This window comes from Nanorana parkeri, unplaced genomic scaffold (genome assembly GCF_000935625.1).
Source record: "Nanorana parkeri isolate BGI_ZX_2015 unplaced genomic scaffold, ASM93562v1 scaffold2088, whole genome shotgun sequence".
Taxonomy (NCBI): Eukaryota; Metazoa; Chordata; class Amphibia; order Anura; family Dicroglossidae; genus Nanorana; species Nanorana parkeri.
The window spans coordinates 16,603-40,610 of NW_017308356.1; the positions used below are offsets into that span (position 1 = coordinate 16,603).

At 44.2% G+C, this 24,008-nt stretch overlaps 1 protein-coding gene across 1 annotated transcript in view; it reads right to left on the reverse strand.

Moving 5' to 3' along the window:
• The window catches only part of LOC108800636 (L-selectin-like), a 90,318-nt gene that overhangs the window by 926 nt on the left and 65,384 nt on the right, over positions 1–24,008 (reverse strand). The gene's annotated exons all lie outside the window — the stretch shown is intronic.

The following is a 24,008-nucleotide window of genomic DNA, read 5'->3' on the forward strand; positions in this document are numbered from 1 at the left end:
AAGTGAAGTGGTCGCCTTGGTGTGATGGCAGTCCTGAAGGGTGATCTCCACGTTCTGGTGCAGCAGGTTCTCGGTGGTCTCCTTTACTTGGGTCCTAGTAGCTTGCTCGACGTGCTCTTTTGCTAGCACGTCGAGCAAGTGTTTTGCTAGGGCTTAAATAGGCAGAGCAATTGTTGGGGGAGGAGCCGGAGACGAAGCCCGACCCGAGCGTCTCCTAGCAACGGAACGCTGTCGTCTCGTCCTGCTGTGTAGGGAAGGGGGAGGTGGAGCATTGCGGAGCGTCCGCCCGTTGCCTAGCAACGAGACGGGGATGTTGTGGCCGTCCTCGGGCTGGTCTCAGCAGACGTAGTCTGCGTTCCTGACATGTATTCATTGACCTTGGGAACTTGTATACATTGTTGGTTGTTTAGATGAAGCACTGAGATCTTGAGGAATGCTGAGTTAAGTTTTACTTGCTTAGAAGAATATTACATGTGAATACTGCATTGTGAGGAAAACATATAGATAGAAAAAACAGTTTCCTCATATCATAGATAAGCATGCACATATAGAGTAGCGAGCAGAATAGAAAAAAAATTAAATAAATGAAAAAAAAGTGTAAAAATGATTTAAATAAATGTAAGAAAGAATGTAAATGTAAGAAAGAAAAAAAAAACAGTGTGGGGTCCCCCTCCCAAACCATACTAGACCCTTAAAGTCTAGTAGGAAAGTTAGGAGGGACCCCATTTAAAAAAAAAAGAAAAAAAAGCATGGGGTTCCCCCCAAAAGTCATACAAGTCCCTTTAGGTCTGATAGGAATTTTAGGAGGGATTCCAAGTTAAAATAAAAAAAGTGTGTAGGATTCCCCCCCAAAGTCATACCAGGCCCTTAAGGCCGGTAGGAATTTCATAGAGAAACCCCACCCCCAAAAATGGGGGGAAAAAAGACATGGGGTCCCCCCTAAAATTCCCAACCAGACCCTTGATTCGATCACAGGCGTGGCAGGGTAGAAAAAAGGGAACGAGCGGGCGCCCACCCCCCTCCTGCCATACCAGGCCACATGCCCTCGGCACTGGGAGGGTGCTTTTTCAGGGACGCCCCTGGAAAAGCACCTTGTCACTGTGCCGATGGGGACAAGGGCCTCTTCCCCCACAGGCCTGGGGCATTGGCTGTGAGGGTGCGGGCAGGGGGGGCTTATTCACTTCAGGGTACCCAGGTGCGGCCCCACCCTATGAATGAGTAAGGAGAACTTGTACCCCTACCTATTCACTAAATGGTTAAAATAACTTTAAATAAAAAGTCCAGACTTTTAGAAAAAAAATCCTTTAACTGAAAAAAAAAACACAACAAAGGATTTTGACAAGTCCTGTATTTTAAAAAAAAACCCCCAAAAAACAAAAAATGAATCCACCGACGTAATCCTAAGATCATTCACAAGTGAATAGCCCGTATAGCAGCCCTTTGGTTCGAATGAACTGAAGGGCTCTAGCGGCCAAAGTGAGCCAGAGGATCAGCCGAAGCTACGGCTGGATCCTTTGGCTCCTTCGTGCATAACCCTCTTAATGAAATCAAAACACTGGAGCACTTTGAGTATGAATGAAACTTGAAGATGTCTGCCCTATCAACCTGCAATGTTTCTCTATCATTACAATTGAATTAAAGAATGGACCCTTTTAACTTTCACTATATTGTACACCACACTTTTTTTTTTTCTTTTTTACTTCCACCGCTCCAAGCTTGCTCCTGTGATGGACTGCAATCTTAATACAAACTAGTAGTCCCATCACTGGAGCCATTTTTATAAATGTATTTTATTTTTTATCCGATTTAACCGATTAATCGAACTTAATAATCGCCTAACTAATCGATTTTGAAAATAATCGTTAGCTGCAGCTCTAGTATACATGCCAAAACATCAATTGCTTATTGCAATAATAGTGCAAAACAGTGCAATACAATTTCCAAAGTGGGTTTCCACGGAATATTCATACTTTTGTGTATTCATATTAAGCCTGGTAAATATATGATCTAAACCCTTTTAACATATTCCATGACCCCATTATTTTGTTTAATTTTAACTATTTTGTACATTATCTGCTTTTTCGATTTTGTATAATATTTTTACATAATAGCAATTGTTATGAATTTTAATGAATTCACATAACGTTCTTGTGATCAAAAAATATATTTAGCATATAAATTAGAATTGTGGCTTGCATCAAAGCAGATTTTTAATAGCCTAGTTACAGTATATATCTAATGTCCTAAATACCTTTTTTAAAAGAAATGCATATTTAATATTGAAAGCCTTTATTGAATGGTATTTTACCTTATTTGGCTCTATTAGCGATAGCTATTTCATAGACCCTCCAAATTTTCATCAGTCAAAAGCTAGTGGTATTTAGGCAGACATTCAATGAACAGTTACAAAAATGTATTTCTACTGTACACTACAAATTCAGTGCACATTCAATGCTTTCAACATTGAATGAGATACATTCACAATGTTATACATATTGGAAATGTGCAAAGAGCCTAAAATACATGCGCCTTATAAATTATGTTATTTCAATGATTGATTGATTTATCTCTGAAGATACGGTGAGTGAGCATATTCATAACAATGTTATGATCTTTCAGCTCTCCTCACGAAGATCATCAGGATGCTTCTCCCCATTATTACCACACTAGAACAGTGGTTCTCAACCTGTGTAACCTCAGGACCCACATTTGTCCTTGGTCATTAAGTCGTGGCACAAGTTGCACTGCAATGAAACGCACTGCATTGCGGGCGATCGATCTGTGGGTGGGAGGTGCACTTGGGGTACTATTCAAATGAATGGCAGCGCAACACGCCTCCACCAAAACGCGTAGTAGGTGCGATTACGTGGTACAGTGTGTTAATTGCACAGGGCCGTTCAATTAATTGACAACGTGCCCTCAAAAACATTGACTGACACACACAACCACAGACACAATCTCCCACACACATTTACACACACACACGCATACATACACGCATACATACACACTCTTTTTCTTTAAAGATCCCCCTCAGTCTCCCTACAGTACGAGAACTGGAGAAAATCCCCATCCTGGGGTCCAGTGTGAGCTGATGTGCTGTGATGGAGCTCCATCCATATATGCATTGCTTGTGCAACTCCCTTGTGTGCCATGTAGAGTTGCCGGGAGCCAGAATGTGATGCCACTCCAGGCACCTCTACAGGGCACGCGAGGGAGTTGTAAGCAATACGTGGAGCTCCCTGGCAGCCATAGCTGCAGCCCACCCCACCTCAAGCTGACACTTGGTGCCGGGCAGCATATTGTGAATGGCAGCCTGGCGCCATAACGGACAGTGCTGCGCTAGGGGGGAGGCTAAGGAGCTTCTCACCTAGAAAAGTGGAAGACAGGTGGCGACCCACTGATCATGGGGTCGGGACCCACTTTTGGGTCACGACCCACCAGTTGAGAACCAAGGCACTAGAAGGCACAGCACCTCTCAATTCGTACAAACATCCCATCCCTCTAATACTGACTCACATCCTAGATTTAAATTTTTTTAAATAGATCAATCAAACAAAATAATCGGCCAACTAATCAATGAAAATAATTGTTGGTTGCAAACCTACCGCTACCGACCTGGCGGGACCTACTTTATCAGGGTCCATCCCTATACCCAACACCAGAGAAGTTGAAGTTAATGAAGGTTAGAAAAGAGTCTACTAATTCTACCAGCAAGCATGGCAAACATTTATTGCGGCTGCTAGAGAGAAGAACTTTGATCCAACAACTCCAGAGATCACTAACATTCTAGAATTTCTGCATATAGGCTTGGATTTAGGCCTCAAATTGAATACTCTATATGTCCAGGTGTCAGCTGTTTCTGCACTTACTAAGACCAGATGGTCCTTATTTTCGCTTATAGTCCAGTTTCTTAAGGCCTGGTTAAATACATAGGGGGTTATTCACTGAGCTGCCGAAGGCAGCCCAGTAAATAACCAAGCCGAAGTGAACAGAGCCGAACGCAGTTCGGCTATTCACTTCAGCCTCTTACAGCTGATTTCAACCGCTCTGCATGTTCAGCTGTGCCGAAGTGCACAAGGAGTTCTACTCAGCCAATACAACATCTGGATTGGCTGAGCCGACGCTTCGGCAGCTCACTCGCTGCCGTTCGCCCCTATTCTCAGAGGCCGAATGGCAGTATTCTGCTCGGCTATTTTGCTCGGTACCTCCGAGATAGCGAGCAGAATAGAAAATAAGTCAAATGAATAGCAACAACAAAAAAAGTTGAACAATTATTTTAAAAAATGTACAAAACAAAATATACTGTATGTTTTAAATAAAAGAAAAAAATTATAAAAAAAGAATAATAAAAAAAGATGCACGTCAACCCGAATGCAGGCGACGAACTCCCGCCGCATAATGAAGCATCTGACAGATGCCGGCAAAAGAAAAACAATTGGGCGGAACTAGGGGTGACAGCTAGCTCCACCCAACAGTTACCTATTGCCCAGCACCTGCCAGAGTTTTCTAGCAGGTCCCGCCAATGAATAACAACTGTATTATTGTGTACAACACGTTGTTATTGTTTAACGAAAGATCAGCGTCCCCAGGGGACTCTGATGTGTCATTACAACTGGGCAGGGCGAGCAGTGAGATCATGGCTGGCTCCGCCCAGCTGTCAGCTTTGGCCGACCTTTCTCCACGCTTCGGGTGTCACTACGGCTCAGCCGAGCTGAAGCATATGCGTTCGGCTCGGCTGCCTTCGGCTGCTGTACGGATTATTGTGAATAGCCCATACAGCAGCCCTGCGGCCGAAGCAAGCCAAAGGATCAGCTGCAGCTACGGTGACTACCCCATTCCATCTGGACCAAGAGCTAGTCCTTCCAGCTTTCCATAATGAGAGCGGTCATCCACATGCTCTGGACATACCAAGTATTTTAAATACCTATATCTCAGCACCTGAATCCATTAGAGCATGTGATAGTCTCTTTGTAGTACCAAAAGGTAAGAAGAAGGGCCAAGTTGGCCACTGGTAGAACCATAGCATCCTGGCTGGTGAAGCTTATTAAGAAAGCTTATTCATTACATGGTCTTCCAGCACCTCAAGAGGTTAGAGCTCATTCCACGAGAGGGATGGGCGCGTCCTGGACGACTTTCCCTAAGGTGTCTGCAGAGACCATTTGAAAGGCAGCAACCTGATCCTCGCATCACACGTTCCTCAACCATTACAGAATTGACCCAGCGGCCCTTATCACTCTGGTCTTTGGCAAGAATATTATTGCCTTAAATTATTTTGCTCGATCTTCTGTGTTTGCCTATTTAATTTTGTTTGAGCAGTACTCTTCCTGGTGTGATCATTATATCCCATTGTGTGCTGCCGTGATGCTCCAGGAAAGTGGAAGATCACAGGATTACAGGCAGGTACTGTAAGTATACAATCTTCCTATCTATCTATCTATCTATCTATCTATCTATCTATCTATCTATCTATCTATCCAGTGGCGTAACAATCGCCATAGCGACCCAGGCGGCCGCTATGGGGCAATTATAAAAGGAAAAATTTCACTGTCAGTAACAAGTCCTAGCTATTGCTTAACACTATAAAATCTGCCTGTCAGTGTCAATAATAAGGTTATGTATGCAAACACAAATCTGTAATACAAATTTGCAGCCTTGCAAATGTGATTATTAAAAATTTTAAATCAAACATATTTTTTCAGGAAGATACTGTTTTATATACTGCATAAGCTTTTGAGACCAAGAAAAAGGTACCTTTGTAACATAGTGGTCTTTTCTTTGCAGAACATTTATGGTCGTTCCACCTCCCACTATCATATTTTCGTTTTATATACAATTCTACACAAGTTTCTGTTGCTCTGTTGTCTGGCTCTCCGGGTGCCCACATTTTTATATTTTCCGGTACGACTTCCTGGGTTTTTTCCCAAATCCAAGTGTTATTGAATTTTAGAATTCCAATCCAGTAATAGGGGGTACCCTCAGACAAAGTTTGGTTCAGATACTCATTTTCTTTTTTGTTTCGTATGAAAACCATGCCAGTAAAATCCTTTTGACACGTGTCACGAGCTTTGGTCCAGTCCATTGTCCTGTTGATAGTATGGTAAGTCCACATAGACACATCTACGATATGTAAAAGTCATATAAAAAAAAAAAGACAAAATAACAAACATTACATATTAAAGCTGAACTCCAAGATAAGCAAATATTGTCTAAACACTAAGAGGTATGTGTATTCTTACTTGAATCTTGGTGTACTTTGTGTATTTTTTCCCGATTTGTGCCAACATGCAGTGTGAAACTGGATCTGTGCAGGAGCTTCCAGTCACTGCTGCTCTCTCTACTTGTGCAGGGTGACTGGTCTTATATCCACCCCCCTCCTGTAGTTTTCTGCAGTCAGCCTATAGTGGGTGGGGCCTGCTGGGTCCCTCTCACAGCTCTGTTCTCTGCACAGGCTATGTGCATCACAGTGATGATGCCACTACTACTTTTACAAGGTAATACCTGGATTTGCAAAGGTATTTAGTGCACACAAAGTGGAAGTCTATTTTTTGTGGCTTTTGAGGAATATAGATAAATGAAAGCTTTTTGCCCAGAGTGCCTCAGATTTAAACAGAATAAAATATTTATGCATAACTATATTGTTTGCTGGTTTACTTTGTTAAACCATAAAATATGATTGTTATTGTTATAGGCAATTATGTTTACTGTGTATACTATATAGTAGAAAACCAAAGGCATGAATTGACAAGCTTTGTTACTGGGGAGAGTAAACCTACACAATCAAATAAATAAAGGAATGGGAAAATAATTCATGTTAACATCCACAAATTGTAGGGGCACAATTCCAAACACATGGACATATTCATTTACACAAACCTAAATGACACAACATATTAACTATAACTGAAAACAATGAAAGAGAGTCTTGTAACGCAATAACCAACTAACAGCAGTTAATTAAAGAAGACCTCCAGGCAAAACTGTTCTCAACCCTTGCAGTGGGTCTACCCCCACACTGTAGGGATTTAGTGCTTGCTTTTGTCTAGGTACTAAAATAAAAAAGTTATACTCACCCAATCCTCTGAGCTGGCTTGCTGGTCCCCGGAGTCCGCAGCGTTCTAAGGTCCTGTAAGTCATCATGTCCTATACACAGTGTATGGAATGTGAGAATGCTGGAGGACATAACACCACTGCAGCAGAGTGGGAGACAAGCTGGAGGGAGCACTGTGACAGCTGGGTGGCTCAGTGGTTTGGGTGAGTGTAATTTTTTTATCCTAACACATAGACACAAATGAGCATTTTTCCCATACAGTGTGGGCGTAGCCCCACTGCAAGGGTTAAGAACAGTTTTGTCCTGGGTTTTGCTTTAAGTCTTACAGAACCAAACAAAATCCAATGATCACATGTTAAATTGTTTTAAAGAGCTTGGATAGTTGAAAATCATTTAATACATATAATGGCAGCACCTGAAGGTAAGTATTAATAACAGTATCAATGTGTATTTCAATGATTCAATACCATTCAGGTTCATACCTGCACGAACAATAGGCGCTAAAACCAATTTACCAGGAAGGGCAAGTTTTTCTTTTTTAATTAATCTTAAAAAAGGATATTGAAAAAAAAATACATTTAACCCCCCTAGTACTAAAATTATGTAAAAACTAGGGATGCATCCATACCATTTTTTCGGTATCGAGCACAGGTACGGATACTTTTCTTTCGGTACTCGCTGATACCGGTGCTTCTGTTGGCATGGAGCCAGCTTCCCGGGCAATCAGGAAGCCGGGAGGTGGGTAATGACATGACACCCAGCTTCCTGATTGCCAGGGAAGCCGGTTGTTTCACAGACTTGATTGTGATTGGCCGGGAAACTGGCTTCCCAGCCAATCAGCATCGAGCCAGCTTCCTAATTGGCCAAGAAGCCAGCTCCATGCTGATTAGCCGGAAAGCGGCTTTCCAGCCAATCAGCAAGGAGGCGGCCTTAAAAGCTGGCTCGATGCTGATTGGCCGGTAAGCAGCTTTCCAGCCAATCAGCATGGAGACTGCTGTTTGGCCAGCTTGATTCTGATTGGCCGGGAAGTCGGCTTCGCAGCCAATCATCATAGAGGAGGCTTCCTGGCCAATCGGGAACCAGGGAGGCGAGTCATTACTCGCCGCCCAGCTTCCTAATCGCACGTGAAGCTGGCTCCATGTTCCCCTATGGCACTGCTGGTCAGAGGAAATCTTCCTCTGACTGGAAGTTCTGGTATCGGGAAGGTATCAGAGCATTTGTGTGAGTACAGTGCATCCCTAGTAAAAACTATGGACAGCTCACGTTGGCAAATACAATTCGGTTAAAATATTTTTGTCCAGGTTATGTGCAGGTTATATGCAACATCAGCCAGCTTTCCGCATGCACCTGCTACACCTTCACCCTATCATAATTGCAATGTGAATGTCAGACAAGAAAATTGCCTAGAAGAATGTACCGGAAATTGTTCCGGTGAATAATTTATAAATAGACCTTAGTCTCTGTTCACACCTAGGTGTTTTGTCTCTCAAAGCTAACTGCAACAAAACGCTGAAGACAAGGAATCCCATTTATTACTATGACCCCTGTTCACACCTGAGCGTTTTGTCACGTATTTTGTTGCATGAAGTTTCCCATTGAAGTCTATGGGACCAAAAAGCACTATAATCCTGCCAAAAAGTAGCTTATGTACTTTTTCCAGTGACATGTGTTTTTCTGCTTGCAACAAAAGGCTCAGAAGTGAACATGGGTCATATAAATAAATGGGATTCCTTTCCTTGAACGTTTTGTCGTGCTGAAGACAAGCGAATGGGATTCAAAAACAAAAAGAGACAGAGGGCTCTTCTCGTGCAAAGGGTACATGTAATCTAAGCAATGGCGGACCTAAGGAACAAAGGGCCCAGGTGCAAGATTTTTTTTGCCTCCCCCCCCCCAAAAAAAAACCCAAACACAGCGCTCTCCTCCCGCAGCGCTCGGCCAGCTTTGACTTTCTCTCCTCCCCGCTGGGACACAGAGCAGCACCCAGCGGGGAGGAAAGAAAGCACGGATGCGCTGCTGTATCGGCAGAAAAATTGCACTTTCGGCATTTAGCCAAAAGTGCCATTTTCTGCCGATATGTTTTGGCGGCCGATATATCGGTGCATCCCTAATATTTACAGCAATGCTGAATGGCACAGGTTATAGAGGACTACACATCCCAGCAATATACCAATAGCATTTCTGTATAAAGTACTGCTGAGATTTGTAGTCCTCTATAGAGGGTGCCATTTTGCATTATGGGCACCATACTATCTCGGCCAGCGGACGGGATCCCCCATTTCAGGGCGGCAGTGGCGTAACCAGGGTAATGCACATCACTTCCGGGTCCAGTGATCGGAGGAGAGATCAGCGGCTGGAAGTTGCTGAATCTCTCTCTGATCATTGCGGGGAGACCAACGGAGGCGCTCCCGGGCACCGCACAGGGATATCGGTGCCCAGGGAAGCCAACAGCGGCCTCAGCGGGGGGGCGCCACGCAGTACAAACAATCCGGCGGCTGTACAGACACCAGATCACTTGTAAGTTATACAGCAATCGCCTGCTGTTAAAAGCGGTACCAAGAGCACGGCTGCCGAAGTTCTTGTTTTAACCACTTCTGCGGGCCGCCGTCTATAGACGTACTGGGACACGGAAGTGGTTAAAGTGACATTAAAGTAAATTTTTTTTCCTCCTCCACCTAATGTAAATGTCAGCACTTACCTTAAATGATGTCTCTTAATCCGACCTTCTTCTTCTTTCCCGATGTTTTCATCTGTCCCTCCAGCGGTGCGGCGGGTCTCCGATCCAGCGCTGACTCCTCTCTCCTTGCTGGCACTTCCTGTCCCACGGTGTCTGCATGGGGGTGCACGCGTAGAAAATCCAAACTGCGCATGCGCCCGCTCCAAGATGCTTTGCAGCCGCCCGAGCAGTTTGGGATATTCGGACGGGAGCGCGCGGCGTTTAAACCGCTGTTAAAGCGGGTTTTCTAAAAACTTTTTGCATATATCTACTGCTTGCTAGCCGTAGATATACATGCAAAAAAGCCGGAGGGTTATGAAACCCTTAGATACTCACCTGATCCCTGGAAAGACCGACAAGCGCAGACTCCCGTCTCTCACGCTGTCAGAATATGCATACAGAGCGTGTCGGTTACTATTTAAACCAGCGCGCTGTGTGCAACTTCTGAGAAGATACGCTATTAGCATAGCGAGGAAGTCAGCTGCGCAAAGGGTTCAAGCTCGACCACTCCACTGCCAGGCAGGCTGTGTGCAAATTCAGTTCAACAGCATTGTTAGTACCCTCCCCTGGAGTGGTTGGCCAACAAAGCTCACACCAAGAGCAAGTTGTGCAAAATGCATTCAAATCAACATTTTAGATCTGTGTAAACTATGATAACAGCATGCTACTTGGATGCCATTTCTTATTAGAGTTCCTATCAAGCAGATATTTTCTGGAGGCTTTTTGTGTAGTCTCCCATATTTGCTGAGCCCTGACTGAACTGGCAACTAGCACAAAGAGAGTAGCTGATGGAAATTGTGTGCTACATTTTTTATTTCATCGAGTCCTCGTCATCGTGGACAATGCAGGATGTGGTGATTGACCCTGGATTACCTTGGCGGATCCATTTTTTGGGTTGTTTTTTTTTAAATAAAAGAATTGTAAAAAAAAACACGTCTTTTGTTTTTTTTCCAATTACAGGATTTTTTTCAAAAGTCTGGCCTCTGTTGTAAAACTTTAATTTAACCGTTTAGTGAATGGGTAGGGGTACAAGTACCCCTTACTCATTCACAAGGGTTGGGGCCGCATCTGGATGCCCCTTTATTAAAGGGGTACCCTGATGTGAATAAGCCCCCTGCCTGCACCCCCACAACCAACTCCCCAGGGCTTGTGGGGAAGAGGCCCTTGTCTCCCCATCAGCACGCGGACAATGTGCTTTTCCAGTGCCGAGGGCATGTGGTCTGGTATGGCACTCGCTCGCCCCTCCCTTTCCTGCCCTGCCAGGCCTGTGCTCGGATCAAGCGTCTGGTAACCAGATCTTAAGGGCCTGGTATGACTTTGAGGGGGAACCCCACACACTTTTTTTTTTAAATTGCAACTTGCGGTCCCTCCTAACATTCCTACCAGACCTAAAGGGTCTGGTATGCCTTCTGGGGGGAACCCCACGCACTTTTTTAAAATGGGGTCCCTCCTAACATTCCTACCAGACCTAAAGAGTCTCGTATTGTTTGGGAGGGGGAATCGCTGCTCCTTTAAAAAAAAAAGGAAAATACATTACTTCACAGTTGAGAGGCACGACTGCAGTCAGCAAAACTGGCTGCAAAACACTGAGGCCAGATTCATTACCTTGCAGATAAAGGCAAGAGCTGCACTGATAAACTTACATAGGCTGCCTGACACTCGTCCCCTGAGCACTGGCCCTGATATCTTGTTTTAGGGTGGCTTCTTTTCCTTGCAGGGTCCTATGGAGCGGCCCTTGTGTGTGCTGGTTAGCTGTGTGTGTCTCCACAAACATAGGCAAACATAGGCAAACAAAGGCAAATCACTCCCTTGCTCTGCTCCTCCTCCTCCCTTCTTCAAGCTAGTAGATAAACAGTTGTTGGAGACTGTGCTGTGCCTTGTGATCTTGTACTGGCCAGGAAGTTCAGGCAAGCTAAACTGAGAGAGTTGGAAGCAGCTGTTTGGAAGCATGGTGACTGTAAGTGCTTGGGTAAAAATGCTGGGCAATGTATATTTGTTTGATTTGGATTCATTATTGAAACAAAGTTTGAGAGTTAAATAGGACTTTAATCTTACCACAGATTAGAACAGCAAAGATTGACAGCTTCAGAATTGTCCACTTCTCAGAACCTGTACTTCTAATATTAATTTCAGCTGGCCCCTGTATGTTAAAACAAAATAAGGCTAAATATGTTTCTAATGCATAAACATATAAAACAAACTAAAAGTGATGATGGTAAAAAACAAGGTAACTAAAGTTCTTGCCAAGTCTTTCACAGAACATATACATGTTTCAATATTGTATGTTTAAATCAAGGGCAGGTAGCCGGACAGGTGTCAGCCTAGTCTAGGGGTAAGCAACCTTGGCTCTCCAGCTGTGCTGAAACTACAAATCCCATAAGGCATTGCAAGCCACGGGCATGATTCACAGAGGCAGAAGCATGATGGGATTTGTAGTTTCAGCACAGCTGGAGAGCCAAGGTTACCTACCACTGGCCTAGTCAGAACACTGCTAGGGACCAGTGATATAGATAGACATTGTCAGGAACAAGACAAAGAGACAGGCATCAGTTTAGGGAATTAACTTATCTAGCTAACTACTCCTCAGTAGCTCACTAGTTTTTTGTTTTTTTCAGCATCCCAGATCTCAGGACCTTGTAAGTTCTAATATTTTATATTATGACATACTTCTTATAAAGTAGAACAGAAATATTAGAGTTTTGTGAACCAACAAAAGAATTGTTACATGAAAACTAATCAAAAGGCAGTGTGTAAATAAGTCAGCTGGTCTGCATAATTAATTCATGTGCCCTGTGCATACACTAGGGGGTCTAGAGATGTGGCACCACTCAGCAGGAAGCACAGGATGTATTGTATCCTGTATCGGAACAAAATCAGATACCTCAGCACCAGTAATGTGGGCTCGGGTCTCTGACCGCTGAATTCCAGGTACAATATGAAAGCCCTGTGCACAAAGAAAAGAGTCAGAGTATTTAGAGTTTACTCCAGAGATAGGCGATTGGAAACTCATGGCTGCACTGTTTTACTGGAAGGAGACTAGGAGAAGATTAGAACATTGTGATCCTAACACTGTTAGCCTCACCCTGCAAAGAGATTTTACAGCTCATGGGACAACAATCTAAGGCTGGCAGACTGAGAGTGATAATCACTGGGGTTGGTTAACTCTGCAGTTATCCCTTTACATGCACCATAGCTGCAATAAATAGAAACACGCACTATTCCCAGCAAATGCTGTGACAATTCCGGTCTTAATCAATGCCTGTGATGCCCACTGTCCGTCCAGACAGGAATATAACAGGTTCTACAATATATCAGCACTCTTCATAGAGACAAGGATTCTTGGAGTTAAAGCTTAACACTTTTAAAATATAGGCATCTGATATATGTGTAATGGATGTGGTTAAGTGACTATGATAAAAATGCCTATTTCAATATATACTATAATATATATATAATGGATTCCTCAGAAGGGGTAATGTGTGCCTTTGGCCCTCTGTACCTCATAAGACAGGGGAGCATTGTATTTATGTGATCAGTGTTTAACGATACATTTAAATATATATGTCTTAATAATGTAGCATCCCAGGTCAAGAGTTATGATTTATGTGTGGGTTTTGGAAACCAGCTTTGTTTGTAACAGGGTTATTTACAGGTCATTTACCTCCAGACTATCCATGTGGATTCTACCTCAATGCCAATTGATGAGCTATTAGTGATCTGACCAGCCAGACCTCACTAAGTGCTTCTACAATGGGCCATTAGGAGGTTTAAAAAAAACAGACCTGGATAAACATGTTGTGATAGGATGTATGATAGATCTCTGGTTATTGGTGTTCCACTAATGAATGCTATTGCAACTTTGTCAGCTGCAATTCTAAAAGTTCAATTAACCCCTTCATGACTGAGCTAGTTTTCAGGTTCTGTTCATAAATGACTGACACATTTTTTACAATCTAAAGACTCTCTTCATAAAATATTTAATCAGTAGGCTGGCCTAATGGTGTTTCAAACTGGTAAATTTTAACAGAATGAGTGTAAAACGGGGTTTCTTTACTAGATTTGGGGTGCTCATACCTCATTATTGTCACAAACATAGCTGTAATAGATAGTTCTGTACCTGTGTCTGTTGCAATGGGCGCTGTCAGTTCCTTATTAACTGTTAGCTGCTGCATGGACATTGAGACTTCCCTTTGTTCCCTCTCTGTGGTCCCTTTGCTGACTGATACCTTTGCCTTTGTAATTCTCTTGCTGCCAGTACCAGTGGGGATCTGAGACTATGGCTGAACTTCCAGGATCCCCCCTCTGCCCAAGTAGACCCACAGACCTCCTTCCTGTGTCATTCCTCCTCAGTCTTTAGCCCCTGCTGTGTTCCACCTGGTGTGCCTGACGCTGAGGCCAGGTGAACCCAGGCCTCAAGCTGTCTCATAACCCAGTGATCTCCCTCTAGAAGGACCCCTCAATTTGAAGATCATCCTGCCCATATCACCCTGCCCCTCACCCAGGCTACCCCAACCAGCTGTCCGGAACAATCTGACCGCTATGGTGTGAGTTGGTTAATCATTGTGTTCTGTCCCTTGCTGTCCCATGATTGATGCCCTGTGAACAGCTGTGGCAGCTGTCATTGTATTGTACAATGCCTCTTGAGCAAAGCAGATTGCATCCGTCTCACTGCAATTGGTTCATTCACAACCCTCTAATCTAGGTCCCTTAGAACTCATGTGGGTTGCTATCACTATTGTTTTACCACTATTAAGGGTGATATCCAATTCTTCCCAGTAGAATCTTCTAAAAAAACATAAGAGATAAAACACATTACTGGCTCTGTGTACTCTTTGGGTTGTGCAGTTGCATGATAAAATATACTTTGGAGACAAGGGATGGGCTTTGAGTTTGCAGCAATGCAAGGTTCATCTCGAACTCCATGGGTGTTTGCAATTCACAATTCACAAACAGGTGAACAACATGGCCATACAACGTGCTGCTTTTTCGTGTTTGATTACACGGGCGGAATCGCAGTTGAAAACCACGCAATCTGCCTGGCGTGACTGGGGTACAGGTAGAAAATAATGGCACCGCCAGCGCGATTGACGTTCGGTCACGGATTGCCATAGTGTGAACCTGGCCTTAGAGCTGGCTGGAGATTCTCTCATTCACGTTGAGAGTATTGGTTGGAGAGGATCATTGTGGTAAATTTACTAAGTGGGCCACACCCCTCCATCCTGCCTAAATGGAAAGATGTGCTGAATGGTAGAAGTGCACCTCCTTGCCGCACACAGCCTACAGTTATGGAATGCAAAAGGAGCTTTTTTTTTTAAAGAAAAAGCTGAAGAGTGGTTTGTAATGTGCTGGGGATGCTGGAATGCATGGGGGATTTGTTGGAAATGTGCCTTAAGACCCTTGTCCTTATCACCTCTAATTGACGCATGGAAATGCATCAAAAACACATGCAAGCGCACCTGAAAACCCATTTTAAGCTTTAAAAAAAGCACACAAAAAACCCAGTTCCGGAACACAGCAAAATCGAGGTAAAAACATGGCAAAGCGCAATGCACTGCATTCCAGAAAATGGTGGGAACCTGCCTTTAATGCCTAAACCCTGAAGGTATCTGACCAGGCAGAAGGAGAACATTTTTAAACATGAACTAGTTATGATGAGTTTGATTGTATCTAAGGAAAATATCCAGTTATGGGAATTAGAAGTAGCAATCAATAAAAGGGTCATCAAGTTGGATGGCTTTAATGCCCATCTCTGGGCAAACAGAAAAATTACCCTTACAGTGGGGCTACTCCTGAACTGCCAAAGTTAGGTGTATGTTTATTGTCTAGGGGATGCCGTAAAGCTGATTTATTTTGCTTAACTCCCGCTCCCCTGGCAGTCAGCACTCTCATCTTCTCTCCCCACTTCAGCTAGTGGAATGTCCCCCTGCATCATCATGTCGAATGCAGGTCTACTGACATGTATTAGACATGATGATGCCAGCATTTCTTAAACCGCTCTAGCCCAAGGGTGAAAAGGGTATGTGGATCAGTCTTGCAGTCCCAAGGGAGCTGATAGGAGCAGTTAAGGTAATCTGCTTTACTCCAGTCCCCCAGAAATGGGCTTTAAAGTGAAAGTGCTCATCCACTCCCTTGTCCACACGTCTTGACTATTGCAACTCCCTCCTCATTGGCCTACCTCTACACAGGCTATCCCCCCTTCAGTCTATCATGAATTCAGCTGCTAGACTAATCCACCTAACCAACCGCTCAGTGTCTGCAACCCCCCTCTGTCAATCACTGCACTGGCTTCCTATAGCCCAAAGGATAAAATTCCTATAGCCCAAAGGATAAAATTCAAAATATTAACAACCGCGTACAAAGCCATCCACAACTCTGGCCCCGGCTATATCTCCAACCTGGTCTCAAAGTATTACCCTAAGCGTCCCCTCCGCTCTTCACAAGACCTCCTGTTTTCCAGCTCCGTCATCAACTCCTCCCATGCTCGCCTCCAGGACTTCACTAGAGTGTCTCCCATTCTATGGAACTCTCTACCCCAACCTGTCCATCTATCTCCCACACTGACTGCCTTTAGGCGATCCCTTAAGACTCATCTCTTCAGGGAAGCCTATCCCACCTCACCCTAACCACTGAACAATCACTTTCTCAAACAATCATCCCCGCGCAGCTACCTCCTCATGTATCACTTGCCCCTCCCTTTTAGATTGTAAGCCCTCACGGGCAGGGCCCTCCTTGCCATCTTGTATTGTGACTGTAATGTCTTCCTTATATTGTAAAGTGCTGTGCAAACTATTGGCGCTATATAAATCCTGTATAATAATAATAATAAAGTTATATTAAAGTGTGTGATAGTAAGCTGTGTCCGTCTCCACAAACACACATGCACAGCAAGAGAAGCCACTCCCCTTCTCCATACTCCTACCTCCCCTCTCCGTCCTTCCTTCTCCAAGCTAGTGGATGGACAGCTCCTGTGAAAAGGGGAGTTGCCATGGGCACCTGCCTACATTTGGGATGGTGGGAAGCTATGGATATGTATGGGCAACCTAATCTCTGGGAACATGCTTTTGGTGTGGAAAAGCATCCAGAGGAGTCAGTTTCTTGTATCTCACAATTAAATCACAATTGAAATATCTTTTTGACCTGTAAGTAGAGTCAAGTTAAAACTAAGGAGAGTATTAGCTAAGCTGCCAAAGGCAGCCGAGTGAATGACCCAGCCGAAGTGAAGTGAGCCAAACTATGTTCGGCTATTCACTTCTGGCTTGTACGGCTGATTTCAACCGCACATCAGCTGAAATCAGCCGTACATCGGCTGCCTTCGGCTGCACTTCGGTCAGCCGAACATGCTCTGCATGTTTGGCTGAGCCGAAGTGCGAAAGGACTTCGACTCAGCCGATCCAACATCTGGATCGGCTGAGTCGAAGCTCCGGCAGCTCACTCGCTGCCATTCGCTACTATTCTCATAGGGGCCGAACAGCAGTGAGTGAATAGCCGTGGTACCGAATCCGTGGTACCGAGCAGAATAGAAAATCAATTAAAAAAAAGTTAAAAAAGGTTGAAAAAAATATTTTAAAAATGTAAATAAATAGTTAAATAAATAAAAATATTAAAAAAAAGAATAAACCAAACAATTGGGATGCCTAAGGGGGCGTGTCTGAGTGGACGTCTAAAGACGCCCGCTCAGATCTAGAGAGCTCCGGGCCGGCCGTTTTTTTACTACGGCCAGCCCGGAGGCAGTTAATGACAGTTCAGCGTCCCCAGGTCATTTGGGGATGCTGATATGTCATTACAACTGAGATCACGGCTGGCTGCGGCCAGCTGCCATTTTGTGGGGAGAAAAGGCGGCCTTCGGCAGGCCGTTCGCCCCGCTTCTGCTGACACTTCGGCTCAGTCCAGCTGAAGCAAATGCCTTCGGCTCATTTCGCCTCAGCCGCCTCTGGCTGTTGTACGGGCTATTGTGAATAGCCCGTACAGCAGCCTTTCGGTTCAACTGAACTAAAGGGCTCAGACGGCCTTTGTGAATAGCCCCCTAAGTATTTTTTATCTGATGATCCAAAAAATGGGTAACACGTTACTACCACCTATAGGAATATGCAACTCTACGCCTCCAGACATCGCCGCTGGACTCTGATCAAAGGGATACCTACAGGGTAGTTTCCACATTTACACAGGAACTGCATGGATTTAAAGACTTTCAGAAAGAAAGCAGGGAATTGACAAATAGATTTAAGGCAAGGGGGTATCCCAATTGGATCCTAAGAAATAAAACAAAAACAATAGAAAAACAAAGATCTGAGATTTTGCAGAAAAATAATGAAAAAGGTAGGTATCATTACCAAATAATGTTCCACTGAAAATATTTGAGATCTGTACTTACCAAACACTGGCCTATTTTATTGCTGGAACATTACTCAGACTAAAATGATAGAACTCATATGATGGCAAAGTAAGCAACAAACTTGAAGGAAATGCATCTACTTAATGAGTTTATACCCATGGTGTGCCAACCCAGGTTAATTCAATGATTATTACAAGGTATTATGATGTGTCTGAATGAAGGCCACTCTCTCTATGTATATGTGTTTTTGCAAGTATCTGTCTCTTTAAATGCTCAGGTGGGTCCTGTAAAGTCTGAGTGACAGGACTGCTGGGTATATTCATCCTAATTCATCCTGAAGTAATTGATTGAAACGCACTGAAGTCATAACGAGTGGCCCGACCCCTTAGCCATGTGCTATGGTCAGATAAAAAACCTACATGCTGGAGCTTAACATCCTTGCACATATGAATGAATAGAGGTGTGGTATGAACTTTATACAAATATGAAGGGAGATGACACAAATGCAGGGAAATATTGTGAGCCCATGCCAGTTGTGCTGCATCATTAAGCGTTTTTATTGTTCTAAAAAAGACTTCCACATTTTTATAAGCCCCCCATCCACTTGCAGACTTGCATATTATTATGTGCATCATTTTACAATGTAAGGAAGACATTACAATCACAATACAATTCAAGACAAGATGGTAAGGCGGGCCCTGCCCGTGAGGGCTTACAATCCAAAAGGGAGGGGCAAGTGGTACATGTGTAGGGATGGACTTTTTGAGAACGTGATGGTTCCATGGTTAGTTAGAGGTGGGATAGGCTTCCCTGGAGAGATGAGTCTTTAGAGATAAATGGACAGGTTGAGGTAAAGAGCTCCAGAGAATGGGAGAGACTCTAGAGAAGTCCTGGAGGCGAGCATGGGAGGTGTTGACGAGGGAGCTGGAAAGCAGGAGGTCTTTGGAAGAGCGGAGGGGACGGTTAGGGTAATACTTTGGGACAACGTTTTAGATATAGCCGGGCACAGAGTTGCGGATAGCTTTGTAAGTGGTAGTTAATAGTTAATAGAGGTGCTCCGAAATGAAAATTTCTAAACCGAAATGAAACCGAAATTTAAAAAAATGTCAGGCCGAAAACAAATTTTTTTTAATTTGAACTATAAAAAAAAATTACAATATTTTATTTTTATTTATTTTTTATAAACTTTACAAACAAAATTATATTTTTATTTATTTATTCATTTTTTATTAAACATTTTTATTTTATACTTTACTTTTAGGGGCTTCGGGGAAATATTGGGGGGTGTAAACAGACCTCTGATATCTCCGTTTCAAAATAGATAAAGAGATTGAGAACACAGAGTCCTCAATCTCTTTTTCTGCAGCCCCAGTTATAAATGAACAGGAATCCTCTATGAATGTTCCTGTTCATTCATAACATGAGGACATGATATGTTTACTATAACCACAATTATGTATGAACAGGATGTAGATCACTCCCATTCATTCATAATTGAGGATATAGTTAACATACTCTGTCCTCAATTATGTACAAACACTCAGCGATCACTGAGTGTTTGCATTTGTCTCCTTCCTGACACGCTATCACAGCAGGCTGAGCAAGAGGAGCACGGCCTGCTGTGACAGCACGGGCTGTCTCCGCCCGCACACCGCTCTGCTGGATCGTGACAGGAGGCGGAGCGGTTGTGGGAGGAGAGACGCTGGCTGCTCACAACACTCTCCTCCTGCATCGTTTGGCCGCCTGTCACAGTTTCTCTCCTCCCCGCTGGGATACAGAGCAGCGCCCAGCGGGGAGGAGAGAATAGGATGCATCGCTGTATCGGCCAGAAAATGGTTCTTTCGGCATGATGCCAAAAGTGCAATTTACGGCTGATATGTTTCGGAAGCCGATATATCAATGCATCCCTAGTTGTTAATATTTTGAATTTTATCCTTTGGGCGAGTGGAAGCCAGTGCAGGGATTGATAGAGGAAAGTTGAAGACACTGAGCGGTAGGTTAGGTAGATGAGTATGGCAGCAGCATGCATGATAGACTGAAGAGGGGATAGCCTGTGTAGTGGTAAGCCAATGAGGAGGGAGTTGCAGTAAGGTGCCCATACACTGCACGATTCTCGTACGAGAATCGCGGGAAATCCCGCGATCGTACGAGAATCGTGCAGTGTATGGAAGGCGTGCGACCGTTTCTACTGTAGGTTGCACGTCTTCCGTCAAACCAGCATGCTAGAAAACCCGCCGGGAATCGTACGATTCTCGGCGAGTTAGTGGCCTGCTGGTTTGACAACTGCCGAACGGGCGCACACTGCCCGTTTGCAGTCAACGTAAGCTCGCCCCTCATTACAGTCATCGTAAGCCCGCCCCTCAGGGGGGCGGGCTTGCGATGATCGCAAGTACGATCTGCCTGTCCAAGATGGGCAGATCGTACGTTTTTTTAAGTACTTTACAACCCTCGCAAGACAAAAGTCTTGCGAGGGTTGTAAAGTGTATGGGCACCTATAGTCAAGACGAGAGATAACAAGTGAGTGGATGAGTAGCTTAGTGGCTTCATTGGTGAGGAAGGGGCGTATTTTGGAGATGTTACGAAGTTGATGGCGGCAGGATTTGGATAGGGATTGGATGGGGGGCAGAAAGGTGAAGTCTGAGTCCAGGATGACACCTAGCACCTTGGCATGGGGGGAGGGCTGGATGCTGGATAGTTGTGTTATCAATCTCAGGAGAAAAGTTGGGGGAAGGTGCATGTGCAGGAGGATATATCATGAGCTCAGTTTTTGAAAGATTGAGTTTTAAGAAGTGACATCCAGACTGATATGTCAGTTAGTAGTCAGTTGGAGCACATGTAGCAAAAGATAAATTGGGTGCAGGTTCGCCAGGAGGCAGCCCAACCCCCTTAAAGGCACAGGGACACACCAGGGACCCCGCACATCACAACGGCAGCTGAGACCCACAGAATGTCACTGCACACAATCAGATTTTTAAGGTATTTTGAGAGCCAGGGGGCCCGACTAGCAAGATACTGAGGCTAGGCCCAGCGGGAGATTCCTCCATCCACACAGTTTAGTATAGATGGAGGAATCTGTTGTACTTTTTCCACCTGACCATAGAAAATCTGCAGATAATCTATAGGTGTATGGCCAGCTTTAGAAAGATTGGTCAGCAAAGACAACCTCAATATTCTCTCTGTTCAGATTTTCTTTAAAGGGAACGTATAGTTAATATTACAGGTATTTATACAGCGCCAACAATTTACGCAGCTCTTTACATAGTGCACATTTACATCAGTCCCTGCCCCTGAGGAGCTTACAACCTAAGGTCCCTATCTCACATACATACATACGAGGGCCAATTTACACAAGAGCCAATTAACCTTCCAGCATGTCTTTAGAGTGTGGGAGGAAGCCGGAGTTCTCAGAGGAAACCCACGCAAGCACAGGGAGAACATGCAAACTCCTTGTAGATAGTGACCCGATCGCGATTCGAACCACTGTGCTTCCCATTTTCACTGAGCACATAGTTTGTGTTTACCATAATGCAATGTTAGTGATGTTTTTACATGTTTCCTTGTCCAGGTAATTTATATTGTCTTCAATATACAGATTTAAGGATCAGCCACTAGATGGTGCAAGCACTCCATCTGAAACCTCTCTGCCTTCCTTGGCAGAGAGATTTGCTGATACCTGTCAGAAGACTAATATTGGAAACTCACTGGAGAAGCTCACAGAAAACACACAAGTGCAGGATCGCTGGAAGCTGACTGGAGAGCACAGGAAACACAGAAGTGCAGGGTCACTGGAAGCTCACTGGAGAGCACAGAGAACACACAAGTGCAGGATCGCTGGAAGCTGACTGGAGAGCACAGGAAACACCCAAGTGCAGGATCGCAGGAAACTGACTGGAGAGCACAGGGAACACCCAAGTGCAGGGTCGCTGGAAGCTGACTGACAGTCATTTTAGTGTCACCCCCTCTGAAAAGTCGGGCACGCAGTCATGAACCCAGAGCCCAACAGTTTCGGGAGAGAGGAGGGGACCCAGCGGCATACCTTATCCCGCCGGGTGACTGTCCACTCCTCTCTCTGCTGACGTCCATCACCAAAATGGCTGCCGGCAGGTATCAATAAGATTGCCACGCATGCACGATGATGTCATGGCGGGGTGTCACCCGGTAACTGCTCTGGGTGACACTCGGCCTCGGGACGCCCCTGGGTGACACCATCTACAATGTAGATTCTTCATATACATGTACAATTACAAATTATTTACAGGCACAACATTTTTAGAACATTAGCACACAGTGATACACTTATACATTTTACATATATGGTATATCTAAAAATCATTAAAAAGTCTATACATTTTATACATTAAAGCTCAACCAATAGAATTTCAACCCCTTGAGGTTTCAAAGTTTCTCATGATTTTTCATATTGTCACACTTCCCTATTGCCCCACAAATACCCCAGGATCCTTCTTCTTATAATCAATATGAACAGTAGACTTAATTCTAAGTAAAAGAGGTTTTTTTTTAATCACAGAAGCATTAGCAATGCTTAGTTTAACAGTTTTAAAAATGCCTTAATAAATCATTAAACGTATGAAAATATTACACGAGATGAAATATTAAACAAAGCTGATTTTTTTTCTATTACAAAAAAGCAGCATGTAGCACTTTTGAGTGTTAACTGACTACCTTGACACTGATGTGAAAGGAGGGATTGATCTACCATCATTTTTAGGGGGTAGAGATGCTGCACTAGCATAGTAAACTGCACCTATCATAGGAAAAATATGGGGGTTGCCATGGCTGTCCTACTTAAAATGCATATTGTCTGGCAGTGTTCAGCTTCATTACATAGTTACATAGTTAGTCAGGTTGAAAAAAGACACAAGTCCATTGAGTTCAACCTATAGAGATAAGGAGAAAAAAAACCCCTATAAAGCATGGTTCAATTTGCTCCAACAGGGGAAAAAAATGTCTTCCTGATCCCATAAGGCAGTGGTGGCGAACCTATGGCACGCGTGCCAGGGAGGGCACGCGAGGCCCTTTCTGCTGGCACACAAGCCCAGGTTCAGGCCACAAAACATTAGGCAGCCGACGGGGCGAAATCGGCAGGCGAGCGAGCAGGAGGAGAAGGGGGACGGAGCGGCAGGGGATGGAGACAGAGGGAGATGGGGGCGGAGATTTGAGAGGACGGGAGGAGCCGGGGGACTGAGCGGCGTGAGATCGAGGCGGAGATGAGAGGACGTGAGGAGACGGGGACGGAGCGGCATGAGACAGGGGGCGAACGGGGGGCGGAGAACGGGGGCGGTGAAAGAGGCCTGTGAAGACCGAGGAGGCAAAGACAGAGACCGCGATGGAGGAGGCGTCGCCAAGGGGCCAGTCGAGCGGTGAAGCTGAGAAGATTGAGTGCCGAGGCAGCAGTGAAGGCTGGGCTTCCCATGTAAGGTAGGAGCACTGTGCTGGCAGGGCCCACCATAGATTAACAAATGTCAATGTGTAAAAAGCAATATGTCCGTGAATCTGTGCAAAACATAAATTGGGGGTTGTTGAATAAATCAAAGTTTGAATGAAATGTGTTGCTATCTTTTTTTATATAAGTGAGTGATAAATTTATGTGTAAAACACTATCCATGAAAACATTTTTAACGTTTTCTTAAAAGAAAAAACTTGTTGGTTAATGAACTGAATCTATAATCCTGTGGGAATGAATCCACCTGCAGTGCTAAGTGCAATACAACATGAGTGTTTATCCAAAATCAGGTGAAGAAATATTGTAGAAAAGATATATATAAAAATAAATATAAATATATATATTATAAATATGTATATAAAAAAGGGTGAAATGGACAATAAACAAAATATGTCCAATAATGTCCCACTCCTGGACCGGCCAATTTCATAAACTGATGGGGAACCAG